This window comes from Arachis ipaensis, chromosome B10, assembly GCF_059453495.1.
Source record: "Arachis ipaensis isolate K30076 ecotype BB chromosome B10, ASM5945349v1, whole genome shotgun sequence".
NCBI classification, from domain to species: domain Eukaryota; kingdom Viridiplantae; phylum Streptophyta; class Magnoliopsida; order Fabales; family Fabaceae; genus Arachis; species Arachis ipaensis.
Genome location: NC_142435.1, coordinates 92,612,851 through 92,634,983, shown reverse-complemented (window position 1 = coordinate 92,634,983; position 22,133 = coordinate 92,612,851). Strand labels below are relative to the sequence as shown.

Below are 22,133 nucleotides of genomic sequence, written 5' to 3'. Positions count from 1 at the left end.
GCAATTTACTTTTCTTGCACTTCATTGCTTTCCTTTACTTTTATCTCATTTACTTTTCATATTCACTCACCTTTCAACCATGCTTGTCTAACTAGAATAATAAACTTACTATTAATTGCTTAATCCTTTAATCCTCGGGGGATCGACTTCACTCTTGTGAATTTTATTACTTGATACGACCCGATGCACTTGCCGGTAGTTAATACGGAGAATTAATTTTTTCTGTATCACAACACCAGCACAGAACAATTCTGATGGTGGCACAGGCTCACCGGCGACCTCGATCGGCATCAGCGATGGTTGCCGAAGCTCCGGTAACAGCTACTGCCCCTTTCTCTGTCGCGTTCTACTTCTCAGTCATGACCCTCCATTGACGGCCATGAAGACCTTGATTATGGCACATGCAGTTTGGCGATGGCTGGCGGTGACAAGCATGGATGACGGCGACTAGAATAGGCAGCAACGAGCACGACAGCGCGGGCTCTCTCCTTCCACTCTGCAACAACGATAGTGCTCCCTCTCTCTCCCTCTACAACAACGACGACGATCGTCTTCTCCCTCATTCCCCTCTCTTCTCTTCCTGATTTTTGATTCCCCATTTTTTTCTTTCTTTCTTCATGGGTTGCAGCTGGAGGGCAGTAAGCAGAGTTAGTGTTAGGGTTATGGTTTATGGGTAAGTTAGTGTAGGTATTTTTAATAAAATTGGGAGTGGGGTAGTAATTGAAAACTAAACATATACCAAGATAATTATTTTTAGAACACTTTATTCATCAATTTACTAAATAAATTTCAAATAAGTAATTTAAATTAAAACTAGGGATAACCCAACCAATTTTTCTTATTTCATAAAATTTAAAAATACAAAATCCCAAATCTCAGTTATTTAAATCAAATTGTCAAAACCTTATTACTTTTCAATTCCCACAACATTAAATTTTAAATATAGAAAATATTCAATTATTATAAAGTTAGATAAAAAATTCAAATTTAATTTAAACTCAATTCATCAAAAACTTATTTTAATTTCCTTTAGTAAAATAATTTTTGAAAATTGATCCTTGACCCAATAAACTAGGTTAAAAATCAGTTCATAGTCTATCTTTAAAAAATTTGGATCTTACAAGATGTCCTAGTTTGCTCCAGTCCTTGTTTCTCTTATATTTTGGTCTTAGCTTGAATCTCTGTAATTTGTTAAGCATGCATTCTGGTGCGCACAAATCCTCACACTTTGTACACTGAACCAGCAAGTGCACTAGGTTGTCCAAGTAATACCTGAGTGTGTTAAGGTCGATCCCACGAGGATTGTGATTTGAAGCAAGCTATGGTTATCTTGCAGATCTTAGTCAGGCGGATAGAAGAGTTGTTGGATTTGTTTAAACGCATAAAATTGGAATAAAGAGATCTTAACTAGGTTGATATGTTTATAAAGATAAGAAGATGGTTAAGGCTTCGAGATGCTTTGTTCTTCTGGATTAATTCTAGTCTTACTGTCTTCTTCAACTGTGAATGATTTCTTCTATGGCAGGCTATATGTGATCAACGCCAATTGAGAGGTCGGCAATGCTCTTCCAGATCTAAACCCCAAGGTTAGTGTGGATCCATTTTGAGGGTGAAGCTCCTGCAGTCCATTCTCTTTAATGATCCTACTCAAAATGCCATAGACAAGGTCGAATCTTCCAGATCAGAGAATGCTGCACCTTTGGGTTCTAGCCTCTACCACAAAGACTCTAATCTCCCATACCTCGGCTGAACTGATGTTTTGAGAAGTCCCCAACGAAGTCGTGGATTAGCCGTCTAAGAGATGTATAATCAACCTAGTGGTTCATCATTGTCCGATGAAAGACTCTCTCTGAACCCATGTAGAATGTCATAACCTTATGCCAGTTCAACACATTCATATTGATGAAGAACAAAGATACATCTTAGAATAGAGAATCAAACACGAATTGAAAAGAAATAGTAATACTTTTATTAATCCATAAAACTCAGCAGGGCTCCTCCCATCAACCTAGGAGGTTTAAAAACTCATACTGATAGAAAATACAATGATAAATGTGTAAAGTGTGCATCCCCCGTTTGATGAGAGGTGTAAAAATCCTTAAATACTAAACTAATGACTAAGGATTATATTAAGAAGGATAAAACAGTCTATTAGTATTGAAATCCACTTCTGGGGCCCACTTGGGGAGTGTTTGGGCTGAGCTTGATTGAGATACATGTACTAGGAGGCCTCTAGGGCATTGAACGCTGGCTAGGGGGTCCTTGTTTGGCGTTGGATGTAACACCCTAATGATGACATGTCATCATGCCATGTTTTTCTATGCTTTTTCATATAAGAAATTGAGGATTAGTGCTTAAATATTGCATTCTTTTGTGCTTAAATGGTATATTTCTTTGATCTTTTGATTTTATAAATTTTGTAGGAAAATAAGTGGAAAAAGAAGCAAAATAGCACAAAATAAGTTAAAAAGAAAAAAAAGAGAAATTTTGGGCACATTTTGGAGTTGAGGTACACTTTGGAGGTTTAGGCCACGCTTTTAAAAGCGTGGCCCATTACCATGAAGCCATGGCATGATATATAAGCCTTATGCATGCATTTAATTATTCAAGCCAATGAATCATGGCGTTACATGAATGAACCCTAAAGTTCATTAATTGGAATTGCGAATAAAACTAATTAATGCATGTATAAAGCATTTAAATCATTAATGCCAAAAATGAATGAGCTTTACGGCATTACTAATCAAGCATGCATGTAATACATTATTAAAGCCAATGAATTAATGAATGAATACTTTAACCGAGCGCTACATCATTGCTAGCCAAGGAGAGGAGCAGCCAAGGCTCGAAGATGGAAACGAGCGCAGCATGTGAGAGCTACGTTGAATTATCTCACTGAGCGCTATGTATACACTATGGGCAAGGCTTGGTTCGAGGCTTGACACAAGGAGCATGTGTAGTGCTCAGTTCCCTAACTTAACTGAGCGCTCCACTGGGAGTTGCCCCATGCCTCCAACCAACTTGAACTAAAGCCAACCGGACCCATCCTTCTTCAAATCTATTTTTATTCAAGGCCAAATAAAAATCAACCTATCTCATTGAAATGCAAAGCAAGCAAAGCCCAATTGACATCACTCAAAGGCACAAGGATTAGTTAGAATAGGAATTTCATTTAATTGTAATTTGTTTTCAATTTTCATTTTGTAAAGCCTATATAAAGGCATCAGTTTTTATTTCATTAAGAAGGCTGGCTCTGCTAGAGGGCATTAGGAGTAGGGTAGAATAGAAAGTTTTCTTTGAAACACTTCTAATTTTCTGCACTCTTTACATTTCAAAGATCAATTCAGCTTTATGCAAATTTCCTTTCCTGAAATTCTGTTTTTCTGCACTTTCACAATTTAGTTTCCTTTGAGCTTGATTTACTCTTCTACATTCTGCAACTTACATTTGAAATTGTTGAGATCCAAATTTACTTTTTCTGCAAATCTGCAATTCTGTTCTTCTGCAATTTCACTTTTCCATTCACACTGAGCTTGATTTACATTTCCTGCACAATTTAATTCCTCTGCAATTGCTCTAAGCTTTGATCTACTACTTCTTTTGCTTTCCAGCACCCAGCCCCCTTTACATTTTGCTGCAATTTATTTTTTCTTGCTCTTTAAGCTTTTGTACAATCTATATTCTGCTTATTTACATTTCATGCGATTTACCTTTCTTGTCATTTAAGCTTCTGCAGTTTACATTCCTTGCTCTTTAAGTTTTCTGCTTATTTACTTTCTGCAACTTTAAATTCCCTGCTATTTACATTCTGTTGCTTCAATTTCACTTCAATTCACTAATGTTAGCTTGACTAGACTAATCACTCACTAAAGTTGCTTGATCCATCAATCTCTATGGGATCGACCTCACTCTAAGTGAGTTTTACTACTTGATGCGACCTAGTACACTTGCCGGTGAGTTTAGGTGTGGAATCTGATTTCCACCCACCAAGTTTTTGGTACCGTTGCCGGGGATTGATATAGATCAACAATGATTAAGTGGGTGAGAAGTCTAGATTAAGCATTTTTTTCTTTGTTTTTGTTCTCTGCTAATAAGCAAGGTGTTTGTGTTATTGCCTCACTAAGAAATTCTCATCTCTGATATGAGCAATTTCAATTTTCATTGGTGTTGTGTTTTACAAAATTCAATTGGAGTTCAACTCATCTTGTGATCAAACAAATTTTATGGGATATTACCCACCATCACAAATCGCTAATGGTGGCTGGAAATATCACCAAGAAACTTCAGATCCTGAGCACTCCAATCCATGGAGATATGCTTCAGAACCACAAGATGAGCAAGAGAATCATATGGGATATTTCTCACCACCACAAAATGACTCAAGTCATTATCCTAATGGTGGCTGGGAGTATCACCAAGAAATTGCAAATTCTGAGCACTCCAATCCATGGAGATTTGCTCCAGAGCCACAAATTGATCAAGCTAATCACATGAGATATTGTCCAAACTCACCTCCCATTTCTACATTTGAAAATTCTTCATCACTTGACTATGCCTCATCACAAAATCCCTCCCAAGACTCACAACCAACACAAACTTCTATGAACCAAAGACTCTCAAAGCTTGAGTCCATGTTCAAAAGATATGAGGAGGAGACAAAGAAATCCTGGAAAAAACGAGAAAACTCCCTCACAAACATGGAAGTGATGGTAGATCAAATGTTGAGTGCAAAGAAGAAAGTGGAAGGGCAAGAAGAAAAGGATACTGTATCAAGTGAAATTTTAATGAAGAATGAAGTGGAGGAGGAATTTAAACCTGAATTTGCATATCCACAGAAGCTACTTGAGATGACAAAGGAATATGAAAGCTCACAACCCCCACAAACCTCCCTGAACCAAAGATGCTCAACACTTGAATCTGTGATTGAAAGATATGAAGAGGAGATGAAGAAATCTTGGGAAGAACAACAGACCTCCTCCATGAAAGTTCTATTAACTCAAATGTTGAGTGCAAAAGAGGAAGTGGAAGAACAAGAAAGTAAGGAAGTCAGTCAAGAAAATTCACACTCAAGTGAGGAAGAGAAGTACATGAAGGAAGAGCTCATTGAGCCAGCAATTCAAAAGGCTCAGGATGAAGATAAAACTCCAATAATCACACAGCAACCAAGTCTTGAATCCAAAGAAGTGAAGGCAACTAACAAGAGCACCAATTCTACCCCTGATCCAGCAAGCAAGCTCAATCAAGTCATTAACAAAAGGAAGCTTGCTGAGGAGAGGCCAAGACAGGGGACACCAGCTGAATCTTCCCCCCCCCCCCTTGAGGTCATTCCTCTTAACAAACTAGAAGAAGAGGAAGAAAGTGAAGAACAACATGTCAAGCTAATGACACTAAAAGAGCGCTTGTTGGGAGGTAACCCAACCTTAGGTAACATTTCATTTCTTTTCTTTGTTTATGTTCTCTGTCTGCTTTGTTTAAATTTCAATAAATTGGCATATGGTTACACTCTAAGTTTGGTGTAGCCCTGCAACAATTTATTTTCAATCCCTTTGGATGATTGCATCAATTCTACATGGAAGTGTCACACTAAGATTCTAGGTTTGGTGTGCCACTTATTTTTCTATGCAATTCATTTAGCAACACCACTTGTCTGCATAATCATAAGGCCTTTTGCAGTGTTATCTTTCTTTTAGTTAGACAATTTTAGTTTTCTCTTTATTTTAGTCATTTCCTTGTTTTCAGTGCTTTCTTTTATTAATTGTTTTTGTTAATACATCACCAAGAAATCCTTATTCATGACAGATTCTTGGCTTGGTGATTGTATTTAACATATAACAGTTTCCTTTCCTTAGTCTTAGTTCAAATAAAATGGACATGTGACTGCATTCTAAGTTTGGTGTTGCTATGCAACAAAATTTGCTTCCAATCCTTACTGGATACTTGCATCAATTTCAAGTGAAAGTGTCACACTAAGTTTGGTGTGCCACTTATTCTTTATGCAATGTATCATGCATACCCTCTGATGTTTGCAATCACAATGTTTCTATTTCTCTGTGCCTTGATGGTTATTTTTAACTTGCTTTCTTAAACACATATGCTACTGACATCTTCTTGTGTAAGACATTCGTGATCCATTTTAGACCCCACTACCATTGTTCTAATTGTTGCTTAAGGATGAGCAAGCATTTTAAGTGTGATATGGGAAGGAGGAGAATGGGAGGAAAATGATAACAATAGAGAAGATGAATTACAAGGTTGTAAAGTTCTTTTTCCTCTCATTTGTTTCTAGCACTTTAAATTGCATGATTGTCTTTATATTCTCTGTATGCATGTGTGTGTATGAATAAGCATAGCCTGAATTTTGATTGTAAAATGGTGTTGTGACATTATGACTACCAACTTGAGTTTTGTAAATTCAAAAGCAATAAAGTGTCATGATCATAAACAAACAAGGATTTAAAGAAGAACTTAGCATGTGCATACAAGTATTGGAAGGCTAGTATGGTTAATTGTTAATCAATTGCATTAGATTTTATATAATTGAAGTTTGCATCTAGAACATTTTGTGAAATCTTTGGAAATCATGAAAACCTTGAAAAAGCAAATGCAGTTAAGACAAGAAAAGAAAAAGGGAAAGAATGAGAAAGCTGAAGGCTCTGAGTACCAATGACAATTTCCTTGTTAAGTACTTGTGGTGTTTATGTATCAAGCAAAAAGCTTGAAAACAAAACACTTAGAAGTCAAGGTTAGGCTCAAAGTGCAAAAAGCACTCCCTCAAAGCTCAAGGCTCTGAGCATCAATGATTAGAGAGTCAAAAAAAGAAACAAATGAGCTTAATGAGGTCCTCTAATTAAATGCTTGTGGTGCTTATATATCAAGTGGTAATACTTGAAAACAAAGCATTTAGAGTCGTAGCTTTGTTATCAACTCATGGGGCAAAGCACCCAAAAGGAGAAGCTAATAAGAAAATCAAAAGCTTGTTTCAAGGAAGAAATATAAGAAAAAGATTTCATAAATTGAGCTAGATAGAAGCATCAATCATTTACATTTCTTTTGTGATTGTAGCATGCATAGAAAACTAGCTAACCATGAACATTGAGTTGCTATTCTTCATACCTTGGATTGTCAATCTTTATTGCATGATTCTTTTCTTGCTTGGGGACAAGCAAGGTTTAAGTTTGGTGTTGTGATGACATGTCATCATGTCATGTTTTTCTATGCTTTTTCATACAAGAAATTGAGGATTAGTGCTTAAATATTGCATTCTTTTGTGCTTAAATGGTATATTTTTTTGATCTTTTGATTTTATAAATTTTGTAGGAAAATAAGTGGAAAAAGAAGCAAAATAGTACAAAATAAGTTAAAAAGAAAAAAAAGAGGAATTTTGGGCACATTTTGGAGTTGAGGCACACTTTGGAGCTTTAGGCCACGCTTTTAAAAGTGTGGCCCATTGCCATGAAGCCATGGCATGATATATATGCCTTATGCATGCATTTAATTATTCAAGCCAATGAATCATGGCGTTATATGAATGAACGCTAAAGTTCATTAATTGGCATTGCGAATAATACCAATTAATGCATGTATAAAGCATTTGAATCATTAATGCCAAAAATGAATGAGCTTTACGGCATTACTAATCAAGCATGCATGTAATACATTATTAAAGCCAATGAATCAATGAATGAATGCTTTAACGTAATGCAATTGGCTTTATTAACTAAGTAATATAATAAAAGCATGCATTTGTTAGTAAAGTCATTCATGAAAGCATGTAGCGTTCATAAAAGGCAACGGAGTGCTCATTATTAAAGGGAGCACTACGTTGAATTTGTAACTTTTTCGGGGCCCCATGAAGACAAGTGAAGAGCGCTACAAGGGCAAGCAAGGGCACTACATTACATCACTTAACCGAGCGTTACATCATTGCTAGCCAAGGAGAGGAGCAGCCAAGGCTCAAAGAGGGAAACGAGCGCAACATGTGAGCGCTACGTTGAATTATCTCACTGAGCGCTATGTATACACTATGGGCAAGGCTTGGTTTGAGGCTTGACACAGGGAGCATGTGTAGCGCTCAGTTCACTAACTTAACTGAGCATTCCACTGGGAGCAGCCCCATGCCTCCAACCAACTTGAACCAAAGCTAACCGGACCCATCCTTCTTCAAATCCATTTTTTATTCAAGGCCAAATAAAAATCAACCCATTTCATTGAAATCCAAAGCAAGCAAAGCCCAATTGACATCACTCAAAGGCACAAGGATTAGTTAGAATAGAAATTTCATTTAATTGTAATTTGATTTCAATTTTCATTTTGTAAAGCCTATATAAAGGCATCAGTTTCATTTCATTAAGAAGGCTGGCTCTGCTAGAGAGCGTTAGGAGTAGGGTAGAATAGATAGTCTTCTTTGAAACACTTTTAATTTTCTGTACTCTTTACATTTCAAAGATCAATTCAGCTTTATGCAAATTTCCTTTCCTGAAATTCTGTTCTTCTGCACTTTCACAATTTAGTTTCCTTTGAGCTTGTTTTACTCTTCTACATTCTGCAACTTACATTTGAAATTGTTGAGATCCAAATTTACTTTTTTCCTGCAAATATGCAATTCTGTACTTCTACAATTTCACTTTTCCATTCACACTGAGCTTGATTTACATTTCCTGCAAAATTTAATTCCTCTGCAATTGCTCTAAACTTTGATCTACTGCTTCTTTTACTTTCCAGCACCCAGCCCCCTTTACATTTTGCTGCAATTTATTTTTTCTTGCTCTTTAAGCTTTTGTCCAATCTACATTCTGCTTATTAACATTTCATGCAATTTACCTTTCTTGTCATTTAAACTTCTGCAGTTTACATTCCTTGCTCTTTAAGTTTTCTGCTCATTTACTTTCTGCAACTTTAAATTCACTGCTATTTATATTCTGTTGCTTCAATTTCACTTCAATTCACCAATGTTAGCTTGACTAGACTAATCACTCACTAAAGTTGCTTGATCCATCAATCCTTGTGGGATCGACCTCACTCTAACTGAGTTTTACTACTTGATGCGACCCGGTACACTTGTCGGTGAGTTTAGGTGTGGAATCTGATTTCCACCCACCACCTAATTAGCCTAAGCCTTACCTCATGTCGTAAAGCAAAGGTTAATCAGAGATTACGATAGTTCTAAGCTCATATGTATAATATATAGAAGAAATAATATAATCTAGAAGCCCGATAAAGAATATAGCTCAAAAATAGGATTTCCGAAGCGCAAAGCGTACTAACGAAACTACTAGCTTGAGACACAAGAAACAGAATAGATGCAGCAAAATATAAGTATAGAGTATCATAGGAAACTAGCCTCGGCTCGCAGAGTTTAAGCCGGCTAGCCATATACAAGTATACAGAATTATACAGAAAACTGACAGTTTTAAAACAGCTTATACAAGTTTTTCTCTCATAAACATGCCTCTAGGCAAAACAATATACAAAAGAGAGATGTATAAACAGATAAACCAAAAAGACTCCAAAAGAATCCAAGATCCTCCATGCCTGTCACCATCCAAAGCAACTCACCGAGGTGGGTTGCGACCTGCATCTGAAAAACACAACAAAGATATGGTATGAGAACCGGAGGTTCTCAGTATGGTAACAGTGCCCAGTGATGTAGGATATAAGACCCTGGGACGCCAAAGGCAATCCTAAGCTCCATATCCATCACAAGATTCAAGCTTAAGGCATTATAAAACAAATAAGCATGATATAAACCTCATCATAAATAAACCGGGTGAACTGTCTTAAGGGAGTTCTAATTCTAAACAAACACCGCTGTCCCACAGCCTTCACCAACCTATCCTCCATGCGATCCCATCGCCACCGCCTTCCGAACCTCGTCAATCCCAGTAGAAAGCACAATTAATAACAATCCAAATAATTCACAAGTAACAGCATACAAGGCAAGTAGATCAAATAAGCAAATAGACATGTTATTAAATTAGGCATACAATTACAAGTCGGCAAAGCAAAAAAACAGGTAGAAAATGCATATGATGAATGCCTGCCCTACTGGCTATGATATCACATTGTCGGTTCAATTGCCAACCCGACACATCTCCATGGAGACGTCGCCCTTCGAATTTTTCATATGGGAACCCCCGAGATATAGTGCCCGGATCAATATCCAGGTACCGGCGCTTGCACGCTCTATAGGTCCGAAGGAATGCAAGTGGGATACTCTTGCCACAGACCTCACATCTCAACGCAAGTGGGACGAACTACCGCCCTTACGCCGCCGCCGCTACCTCGACAGAGATCCATCATCTCAATCCGAGTCCTCAACTCATCTCAACCACTGTCCCTTTCATAACTCAGTTTCAAAGGCCTAAAGTTCATCATTCCTTATCTCATATATCGCTCATCCTCCACCCAACGTCAAATCATTCTCAGCACGCCAGAAACCTAAGCCTCCATTTTCTAATTTATCATAAAACCGTGTTCTAGAAACCTTAAGTTACATCCCATGTTCCAATATTCAAAATTAAGTCCATAACTTTTAAAATGGTGTTTTTAGGAGCTTACGACCATGTTAGGAAGGTAGAATAATTGAAAACAAATAAAATTTTGATAAACAGGACGTGTGCAGCTGCACAAGGGTCTGTGCGTATGCACAGGTGTCAATTTTTACAAGGATCTATGCACTCGCACAACCTATGCCAGCGCCCCCAACAGACTGACCTTCCCGACGTGTGCGTCCGCACAGGTTGAAGTTTTTCCTTATATGTGTGCGCGCACAAACTGTGCTGGCACTGCAAACAGAACGCACTTCCCTGCATGTGCGTGCACACAGACGTGTGCATCCACACAGGTCAAAATATTTGCAGGGTGTGGGTCCGCACGAGGGTGTGCGCCCGCACACATCAGAAATCATGAAATTCTGCAACTTTGCAGAATTTCAGATTTTTAACACGAACTTTGAAGGATCATAACTTCCTCTACAAAATTTCAATTTTCACAAATTTTATATCAATTTAAAGAGTTTTCAAGGATCTTTAATTATAAACAAATTTCAATCAATTTTGATAACCGAGGCAAAAGTTATGATCGAGCAAATTTCACCAAAAACTCAATTTTACCAAACTTTACAATTTACACAATTTCTTACCATACACATTCCCAAGCATACCATACCATCCAAAACTCCATTTTTCGTCAAAATGTACCTCTTGTATCATAATACACCAACCTTACCACATTCTCCTTCTCATTTCATTACTTTCAATTCCAACATCAACCATATAACACTTATGATCAAAATCATCATCACACTCACCATTTCATAAGTCATCATACTACAATTATCATAAGGAACTAACTTCCAATCCATACAATCATTCAACATCAACATATCATTAAAATTCATTACAATTAACCCAACAATCATCAATTCATCATCATATAACACACCAACCATCATTTTAGTTCAACCTATCTTATTGGTCACTAGACTATGTGTCCATGAATATTATATACTACATAGAGGAAACTGAAGCCATACCTTGGCCGATTCCCCTTTTTGCACCAAAACTCAAATTGATCACCAAATAGCTTTCAGCCAAATTCCAAGCTTTCACATCCACTCCACTAAGCACAAACAAGTTCCAAGAGCTCCCAAAACCACAATAATCAGACTATATATATATAAATCACCTCAAATCATCCTAGGGTTCCAATTATACATAAATTCACAAAGGTTTAGTGGCTCTTACCTTCTCCCACATATTTACTAGCAAGAATCCAAGGCTAAGCAAGGATTAGAGCAAACCTAAATACCAAGAATCACAAAAACTCATTTAATCAAAAACCCGATAAACCCAAAATTTTGAGGAGAGAAACTGAGAAAGATTCGAGCTTTTCTTACCAGTTTCTTATATGAGTTTTGTAGAGCTCTTCACAAGGAACGTGTAGCCCTGACGGCACGTAAATCGGAGCACCGTAGCTCAGATATGAGCTTTGGAAGTTTGGGATGAATAGTAACCATGGGGTTTCTCTTCTTCCCCATTTTCAGCATGCAAGTGTAGTGTTTGATTATGTGTTGTGCTGAAAATGGGTTCATTCATGAACCTTTTATATGTTGGGCTTGGGCGCAACTTGGGCCCGGTCCAACCCGTTAGCATTTTTAGCGCGTTTGGCCCAACTTTGGGCCAAACCTTTAAAATTAACACCCGGTTTTCCATTTCTAACATTTTTCTAAGGTTTTCGCCGGTTTCCAATTTTTCTCATGCGGTACTGGGCAGATTTGAACCGGTTCAACCGGTTCAACTGCCGGTTCGTAGTTTTTTACGGTTTTTCAAAAAAGGCACATTTTCTGGCTCAGAAAAACCCACTGAGTCCAAAAATCACCTTTAAATCCTCAAATTCTTACTCTAACTTTTCAAAATCTAATTTGGGCCATTAATCACTTAATTAACCAGTTGATTAGTCGTGGTTCTTACATTGGATGCTGGTCTCTTCTCCTTTGGGCGTTGGATGCCAGAATAGGGCAGGAGGCTAGCATTGTATGCCAGCTTTGAGGCTTCATTTCTAAAGTAAAGTATGGACTATTACACATTGCTGGAAATCCCTGGATGTTCGATTTCCATAGCCATTGGAAATGCTCCTTTTGGACTTCTGTAGCTCCAAAAATCTCTTTCGAGTGCAAGGAGGTCAGATCCGGACAGCATCTGCAGTGCTTTCTCTATCTCTGAATCATACTTTTGATCCAGCTCCTCAATTTCAGCCAGAAAATACCTGAAATTGCATAAAAACACACAAAATCAATGTAGAATAAAAAAATTTAAATTTTACACTAAAACCTACGAAAACTTAATAAAAATTAAACACAAGATGCTAAAAACTATATGAAAATGATGCCAAAAAGAGTATAAAATATTCGCTCATCACAACACCAAACTTAAACCGTTGTTTGTCCCCAAGCAACTAAAAACACAGTAGGATAAAAAGAAGAGTAAGGTACAATAAATCTCAAAGTTTCCAATGAAGCTCAATTTCAATTAGATGTGCGGGACTTAGTAGCTTTTTGCTTTTGAATAGTTTTGGCATCTCAGTATCCATTAAAACTCGAAAATGTTGGTCACTTTAAGAACTTAGAATCCAGATGATATTATTGACTCTCATAGTTTAGTTCTTTTTTATTCTTGAACACAGATTTTAGAGTTTTGGCCGTGACCCTAAGCACTTTGTTTTCCAGTATTACTACCAGATACATAAATGACACAGACACTTTAACTGGGTGGACCCGTTCGAATTGTGATTCAGCTTTGCTAGAATTCCCAGATAGAGGTGTCCAGAGTTCTTAAGCACATTCTTAGGATTTTTGGATCCTTTTACCCTTGCCTTTTGGTTTAAAGGGTTATTTGCTTTTTGCTCTTGCCTTTTGGTTTTAAGAGCTATTGGCTTTTTCTGCTTTTTATTTATTTTTTTGCCATATTTTTTTTCTCGCATGCATATATATATATATATATATATATATTTTTTTTTTTTTCTTTTATTGCAACATGCTTTTTGCTGCTTTTTCTTGCTTCAAGAATCAATTTTTAGATTTTTCAGATTACCAATAATACTTCTCCTTTTTCCTTGTTCTTTCAAGAGCTAACATTCATAAACTCCAATTTCAAAAATGCACTGTTCATTCATACATTCAGAAAATAAAAGCAATACCACCACATCAAAATAATTGATTATTCTTATTGTAGAACTCAAAAATTTATGCATCTTTAATTCTTCTAAAAAAATTACTATTTTATTCATGTTTAATGATTATAAGAGGAATATTTTATAGCTAATTGGAAAATAAAAATTAATTACTACTAATGCTTATGTAATTCAAAAAAATAAAATAAAGACTTAAATACTACTATTGATCATGTAAACCTAAATATGAAAGACAGGAATTAGAATAACAGAAATATGAGAAATAGGAATTGGAATAGTCACAGGGTTGAAACTCAACAACCTTCAGCTTGAGGGGCGCTGGGCTCTTTAAGGGAGAGCTTTTAGCGCTTCAATTCTTCTATCTCACACCCTTGCTTCTCTTGTTCCTTAATCAGTTTGCAAATCATGCTAGTTTGATCTTTTTGCTCCTCTCTTAGATTATCCAAGGTAGTTTGCAGGTGCATCACAAATTCTTTCAACTGATCCCAGTATTCAATTTGATGGATCTCTTGAGGAGGCTCAGGTGCCTTCCTTTTGGGATGATCCTCTGGTATCTTGGAGCTTTCCATCACCTGCTTGGTGATTGGGCTTTCCACTAGAATAAAATTGTCCACGTGGATCAGGATCTTACCCTCTTGGCATAGGTAAAGGAATAGGCTTGGATAAGCCATGATGGTACGAGTAGACATCCTGTTTGCCAACTTGTATATCTCACGGGGGATTATTTGGTGGACTTCTACCTCATTCTCCATCATGATGCAGTGAACCATCACAGCTCTCTGAATAGTGACTTCAGACCGGTTACTGGTAGGGAGTATAGAACGCCCAATGAAGTTTAGCCATCCTTTATCAATTGGCTTGAGGTTCATTCTTTTCAGCTGGTTTGGCTTACCTTTTGCATCCTCAATCCATTGAGTTCCAGGCAGGCAGATGTCCTCTAGGACTTGATCCAACTTAGGGTTGGCTACCACCCTTTTATTGTAGAAATTAGGGTCATCCCTTTGTAAGGATAATTTAAAGATCTCTCTCACCCTATCCAGATTAAAATAGATGATCTTCCCCCTGACCATGTGAACCCCATTTGTAGGGTTTATCTTGTGCTTGATTTAGGGGATTTAATAACCGTTTTCCTATATTTATTCAATTAAATAGCATGGTTTCATGATTGTCTCCTAATTTGTGCTTAAGAGTGAAAACATGCTTTCTAGGACTTAAAATAGCTAAACTTAATTCACCTTGATTCCATTAGATGCCTTGATATGTTTGATAAGTGATTTCAGATTTAGGAGGCAAGAATTGGATCAAGGGAATAAAGAAAAAGAATGTAAAAATGGAGAACTCATGAAGAAAATAAGGAATCGCAAAAGCTGTCAAGCCGACTTCTTTGCACTTAATCGATCATAACTTGAGCTACAGAGATCCAAATGATACGGTTCTAGTTGCGTTGGACGGTTAACATCCGGGGCTTTGAAATGATATAAGATTTACCATAGTTGACCGTGCATAGGGGAGCACACGCACATGGTACACGTACGTACCAATGGTTGCACATGCTTCACTTAATGCAACTCGTGCCCAGCAAATTCTAAGGAATTTTGGGCCCAATCTAACTCATTTCTGATGCTATTTAACCCAAGAATAGAAGAGGGATGGGACATCTAGTTAGTTAGTGAGTTTTATTCATGCTTTAGTTAGTTTCTAAAGAGAGAAGCTCTCTCTTCTCTCTAGAATTAGGAGTAGGTTAGATCTAGATTAGGAATTCTTAGATCTAGGTTAATTTCATGCTTAGATTTACTTTTTCCTTTGCAACTTCTTCTTCTTCTACCTTTCCTCTTTTTAGTTTTGCATTTAATACTTGTAATTCTCTACTTTTATGTTGATGCACTTTTGTTCTTCCCTTTTCCTTTAATGCAATTTATGATTCATGTTCTTTTATTGTTTATTTGATTTGTTGTTGTTTAATTCCTTGCAATTGAGTAGTGTAGATTTACTTTCCTTGAAATTTTACTATGCTTTCCTTTTATGCCTTCCAAGTGTTTGATAAAATGCTTGGAAGGATTTTAGAGTAGGATTTTATGCTCTTGGCTTGGGAAGGTAACTTAGGAACTCTTGAGTCACTAATGTCCAAGTAATTGACGATTGGGAGCCATTAACGCTAGATCTCACTAATTGATTTGGTGGAGAACTAGGACTTATGGATTTGGATTGATATAGCTCACTTGACTTTCCTCTACTATTAGTTAGGGGTTGACTTAGTGGGATTGATCCTTGCCGATTCTCATGTTGTGGTTAGTGATAAGGATAGAGATTCTTGACCACCAACCCTTACCAAGGCCTTTTTGTTATTTGAATTTCATTGCTATTTACATTTCCTGTCTCTTATCCCAAAAATCCCAAAACATACTCCATAACCAATAATAAGATGCTTTATTGCAATTCCTAGGGAGAACGACCCGAGGTTCCAATACTTTGGTTTATAAATTTAGGGGTTCGTTTTAGTGACAAACAATCTTTTGTATGAAAGGATTATTGATTGGTTTAGAAACTATACTTTACAACGAGACTTCATTTCTGAAATTTTAAACCACACAAAAGTCCTCTCATCACCATGGTGTAAAAAGTATGGAATGTTGTTCCATCTTTCTTTTGCTTATCTGTCATCCACAGATTTACATAAAATTTATAGATTATGTTGTATCTAACAGTGATCTCAACATTGGCTAGAATCTCCCAGCCTCTCTTTCGAGTTTGCTTTTGAATCTCCATCTTCTCCTAATTCGAATCTGACCTCAGGGATCACTGGCCTCTTCCTCATTATTTTGTGGTAATGTTCTTCATGTTGCTTGGTGTAGAATCTGACAGGTTTGAAAACAACTGTTGGGTCATTTTCTTTCTTGTTTCTTGGAGCAGTCTTGCCACTTTTTAGAGCCATGGGATTCGAATCTCAATGAGAGAAAAGGGCTCCTTCTACACCAAACTTAAGAGGTTTGCTCGTCCTCGAGCAAAAGGTAAGGAAGGAAGAAGAAGAAAGTGAAGGAGAAGAGTAGAGAAGAAGAGAATTCGAATGGAGAGGTGGTGAAAGAGGGAGAGGGGAGCGGGAGCATGGTTATATATAGGGAGGGGCGAGTGATTTTCGAATTCAATCATAAAAGAAAGATAAGGAAGTTTTGGAAATGATAGAAAAAATAAGTTGTTAAACTTTGAAAGATATGAAAAAGATATAAAATATATAAAAGATAAGATAAGAAGTAAAAAGAATTTTAAAGTTTAATAAAAGATATGAACAAGAATTACTAAAAATAAGAAAAGATTTGAAAGGATGTGAAAACTAGTTTGAAAAAGATATGAGATTTTGAAAAAGATTTTAAAAGATTTGAAAATATTTTAAAATTGAAATTAATTTGAATTTGAAATTTTTGAAAAAGATTTGATTGAAAAGTCATGGAGTTTCAAAATTGAAATTTAAAAAGATAGGTTTAATAAAGAAAAGATAAGGTTTTGGAAATTACCTCCCTTGCTGTCTTGATGGCGTTTAAACGCCCAGAATGGCTGCATTATGGCGTTTAACGCTGCTGCCTCTGCTTGCTGGGCATTGAACGCCCAGAATGGCACCCATTCTGGTGTTCAACGCCAGGCTGCCCTGCTGATGGGCATTTGAATGCCTAGCCAGGCTCTCTAGCTGGCGTTCAACGCTAGGCTTGCTACCTCCATGGGCATTTAAATGCCCAATTTCCACCCTTTTTCTGGCGTTTAACGCGATAGAGATCCCTTTTCCAAGATGTTCTGCTTTCCGTTCTGCATCATTCTGTCTCTGTGTAAACACTGTTCATGATCACTAACATTAAAATCAACCTAATTAAAAACTCATTATAAGGAAAAACTAATTAAAACAGAAATAATTAGAAAATTAGAAAATAATATACGATTAATCATTGGGTTGCCTCTCAACAAGCCCTTCTTTAATATCTTTAGCTGGACTTCATTGAACTTAACTTAGTAGCAGCGTTGAGCCTCCTGGCTCAATATCTCCTCCAAGGTAATGCTTGACCCTCTATCCATTGACAGTGAATCTTGTGTCAGGATCTTTTCCTTGAAGTTCTATGTGCCCATAAGGTGATACACTAGTAATCACACATGGTCCCTTCCAACGGGATTTGAGTTTCCCAGGGAATAGTTTGAGTCTTAAGTTGAAGAGCAGGACTTTCTGTCCTGGTTCAAAGACTCTGGAAGATATCTTCCTGCCATGCTACCTTTTTGCCTTTTCCTTATAGATCTTTGCATTTTCAAATGCAGCTAAGTGGAATTCGTCCAATTCATTTAGTTGGAGATGCCATTTCTCTCATGCTGCTTTAGCATCAAGGTTAAGGAATCTAGTAGCCCAATAGGCCTTGTGTTCTAGTTCCACTGGCAGATGACAGGATTTCCCATATACCAGCTGATATGATGAGGTTCCAATGGTGGTTTTGAAAGCTGTTCTGTATGCCCAAAGAGCATAATCAAGCTTTCTAGCCCAATCCTTTCTAGAGTCGCTTACTCTCCTCTCTAGGATTCTCTTTAGTTCTCTATTTGAGAATTCAGCTTGCCCATTTGTTTGGGGATGATACGGTGTTGCTACTTTATGGCGAACTCCATAACCGTTTAAGACAGAATCCAGCTGTCTGTTGCAGAAATGAGTACCTCCATCACTAATCAGTGTCCTAGGGACACCAAATCTGCTGAAGATGTTCTTTTGGAGGATCTTCATCACTACTCTGGTGTCATTAGTGGGTGTTCCGAGGGTTTACCTGAAACTGTGGGTTGATCTCGGACGAGATCTTCTGTGCTGGTCGGCGCTGATGTGTCTGACTTGTGGGTGGTGGCTGGAGCCGCCGTGTCCAACTTGTTGGACTTGTTGATGATGCAGATCCTTCGTCACCGGAGGGTGGTGGTACCTGCAAGGGACTCCGATGCTTAAGTTAGCAAGGGTATTAAGCAGGTTTTTAGTAGAATCAGAGTATGAGTTATACCTGGGTGCTCCAGTGTATTTATAATGGTGTGGGCTGACCTTTCTAGATAAGATAAGTTAGTTATCTTATCTTATCTTTGGGTGAAGTCATCTTATCTTTAAGGGGAACCACCCTTATCCTTCTAGGCTTGGCCTGCCCTTGGACTTGGGTTGCGTTCCTCTGTTTGGGCCCTTTTTGGGCTTTCCTGATGATTTGGCCGAGCTCTTTGAGAAGAGGTCGGATAGTGCTGACCTGAAGAGGTCAGTCGACTTGTCTCCAATCAGCCCGGGTCGTACAGCTCGACCCAGAGCATGAACAGTGGGTGTTGCTATTGCTTCAACCCATTTAGATGTTCTTGATTTCGCCTGACGAAGACCTATAAGACAATCATAACTTGCTTCAAACCACAATCCTCATGGGATCGACCCTGACTCACTCAGGTATTACTTGGACGACCTAGTGCACTTGCTGGTACAGTTGTACGAAAGTGTGGGATTTGTGCACCAAGTTTTTGGCACCGTTGCCAGGAATTGTTTGAGTTTGGACAAACTGACGGATTGTCTTGCTCTTTAGATCAGGAAATTTTTATTTTAATTGAGTCTTTTATTTTTATTTTCTTCTCTATTTTTTGATAAAATAAAAAATCTTTTTCAAAAATATTTTTGTTTTCTTTGTTTAATCTGTGTTCTTGGTTTGAGTCTTACCTGTTTTCTATTTTCTTTCCCAAAAATTTTAAAACTTTTTCAAAAAGTTTATTTTCAAGAATCCTTAGCTTTCTTCGTTTAATCTTTGTTTTTGATTTGAGTCTTTTTGTTTATGTTCTTGGTTAAAATTTTTGAAAATCTTGAGTCCTTTTTCTAAAATTTTTTAAAATTAGTGTCTTTTTGTTTGAGTCTTGTTTTCAATCCTTAAGTTTGGTATCTTCTTGTTATTTTTCCTTTAATTTTCGAAAATTTTATGTTTAGTTTTCTAAAAATTTTAAGTTTGGTGTTCTTTATGTGTTCTTGTGTTCCTTAAATTTTTTTACTCTTGTTCTTGGTGTTCTTGTTAGTCTTCAAAGTGTTCTTGAGTTTTCTTTGTGTTTTGATCTTAAAATTTTTAAGTTTGGTGTCCCTTTGTGTGTTTCCTTCAAATTTTCGAAAACTTGGGGCATTAGATCTAAAAATTTTAAGTTTTGCGTCTTTTACTTGTTTTTCTCTTTTATCATTAAATTCAAAAATAAAAAAATCTGTTCTATCTTTACTTTAACTTAATTTTCAAAATTTTTCATTAAAATTCAGATTTCAATTTTTAAAATTTTTATCTTATCTTATCTTAGTTTTCAATTTTCAAAAATTGAATCTTTTCAAAATTAAAAATCTTATCTTTTTCAAAATTCAAAAATCTTATATTGTCTTTTTCAAAATTTAAAATTTAAAATCGAAATTTCAAACTTCAAAATTTAAAATTAAAATTTCAAATTTCAAATTTCAAAATTCAATTTTTCAAAAATCAAATTTCAAATCTTATCTTTTTGAAATCTTTTCAATTTCTTATCTTATATTTTCTAGCTTCAAATTTTAAAATTTTAAATCATTTTAATTTCTCGTCTTATCTTTTCTTATCTTTTTCTAATTTTAAATTTCAATTTCAAATCTTTTCTTATTTTATGTCTTATCTTATTTTAAATTGAAATCTTTTCTTAACTACTTCTCTTCTCTTTCTTCTTTTTCAAAACTTCCTAACTAACTCTTCTCTCTTAATTTTCGAAAACTCTCTCTTCTTCTCTCCTATTTTTGAAAATTAATTAACAAGTAAAGTAAAAACAAAAATATTTTAATTTTTATTTATCTCTTCTAATTCCTCTCATCTCTATTTGTACTATTCGAGCTCTACTCCTCTCTCATCTTCCATCTTCACTTTTCTATTTTCTTCTTCTTTCTTCACATCTCACTGGAAGATCTTGGTCCAAGTGGAACAAAAAGCTTTCTTCTTTTCCTTCTTTTCTTTTTTTCTTATTTATGACTAGGAACTGGGATAAAGAACCCCTCTTTGATCTTGATCCTGAACCTGAAAGGACTCTGAAGAAAAGCTTACAACAAGCTAGAGCGCAACACTCCAGAAGAAACCTTTCAAAAAACTTTGAACAAGAAAAAGGAGACATGGCCGAACCTAAAGATGATGCCAGAAAGGTTCTTGATGACTTCACCATGCCTACCTCTGACTTTTATGGTAGAAACATCTCTGTACCTGCCATTGGAGCAATCAATTTTGAGCTTAAGCCTCAGTTAGTCTCTCTTCTGCATAAGAACTGCAAATTCCATGGACTTCCAATGGAAGATCCACATTAGTTTTTAGATGAATTCTTATATATCTCTTTTCGTTTGCTGTAAGAGACAGAGCTAAGATATGGTTGGATTCCCAACGAAAAGAGAGCTTAGACTCTTGGAAAAAGCTGGCTAATGCTTTTCTGGATAAATTCTTTCCTCCTCAAAGGATGAGCAAGATTAGAGTGGAAGTTCAAACCTTCAGACAAAGAGAAGGTGAATCCCTCTATGAAGCATGGGAAAGATACAAGCAACTGATCAGGAGATGTCCTCTTGACATGCTCTCAGAATGGTCTATCCTAAGCATGTTCTATGATGGTCTATCTGAGATGTCCAAAATCTCATTGGACAGCTCTACAGGTGGATCACTTCACTCGAAGAAAACACATATAGAAGCTAGAGAACTCATTGAGATGGTTGCAAACAACCAATTCATGTACACTTTTGAGAGCAATCCTGTAAACCATGGGATCCCTCAGAAGAAAGGAGTTTATGAAGTTAAAACTCTGAATGCCATATTGGCTCAGAATAAGATATTGACCCAACAGGTCAACAAGATCTCTCAGCATTTGACTGGAATGCAAATTGCAGCTGGCAGTACTCAGGAATCTTCTTCTAAAGTAGAAGCTTATGATCCTAATCAACCCACCGTGGAGGAGGAGAATTACATGGGAGAACCATATGGAAACACCAACAATCCTTCATGGAGGAACCATCCTAACCTCTCATGGAAGGATCAATAGAAACCTCAGCAAGGTTTCAATAACAATCAAGGTGGAAGGAGCCAGAATAGGTTCAACAACGACCACCATTCCCATCTTCTCAAGGGAACACGGAAACCTCTAAGCAGAGCCTTTCTGACTTAGTTACTCTGGTTTCCAACCTCTCTAAGACCACTCTTAGTTTCATAAATGAAACAAGGTCCTCCATTACAAACTCGGAGATACAAACTCCTCCTGACACTCTTCCTAGTAACACTGAGGTGAATCCAAGAGAAGAGTGCAAGGCCATAACCATAGAGGTAGAGGCCGGATCTGGAGAATTTGGGAAGGCATTGAACGCCAGTGAAGAAGGTTTCACTGGACGTTCAACGTCCAATCTGGCAGCAAGCCTGGCACTGAACGCCAGTGAGGAACCCCTCATTGGGCGTTCA

The 22,133-nt window shown here is 36.9% G+C and overlaps 1 non-coding gene across 1 annotated transcript; it reads right to left on the bottom strand.

Moving 5' to 3' along the window:
• Positions 1-21,156: 21,156 nt before the first annotated feature.
• Positions 21,157-21,263, bottom strand: LOC148580883 (small nucleolar RNA R71). Its single transcript, XR_015899177.1, has one exon. It is a non-coding gene; the product is annotated as a small nucleolar RNA R71 (small nucleolar RNA).
• Between the last annotated feature and the right edge of the window lie 870 nt (positions 21,264-22,133).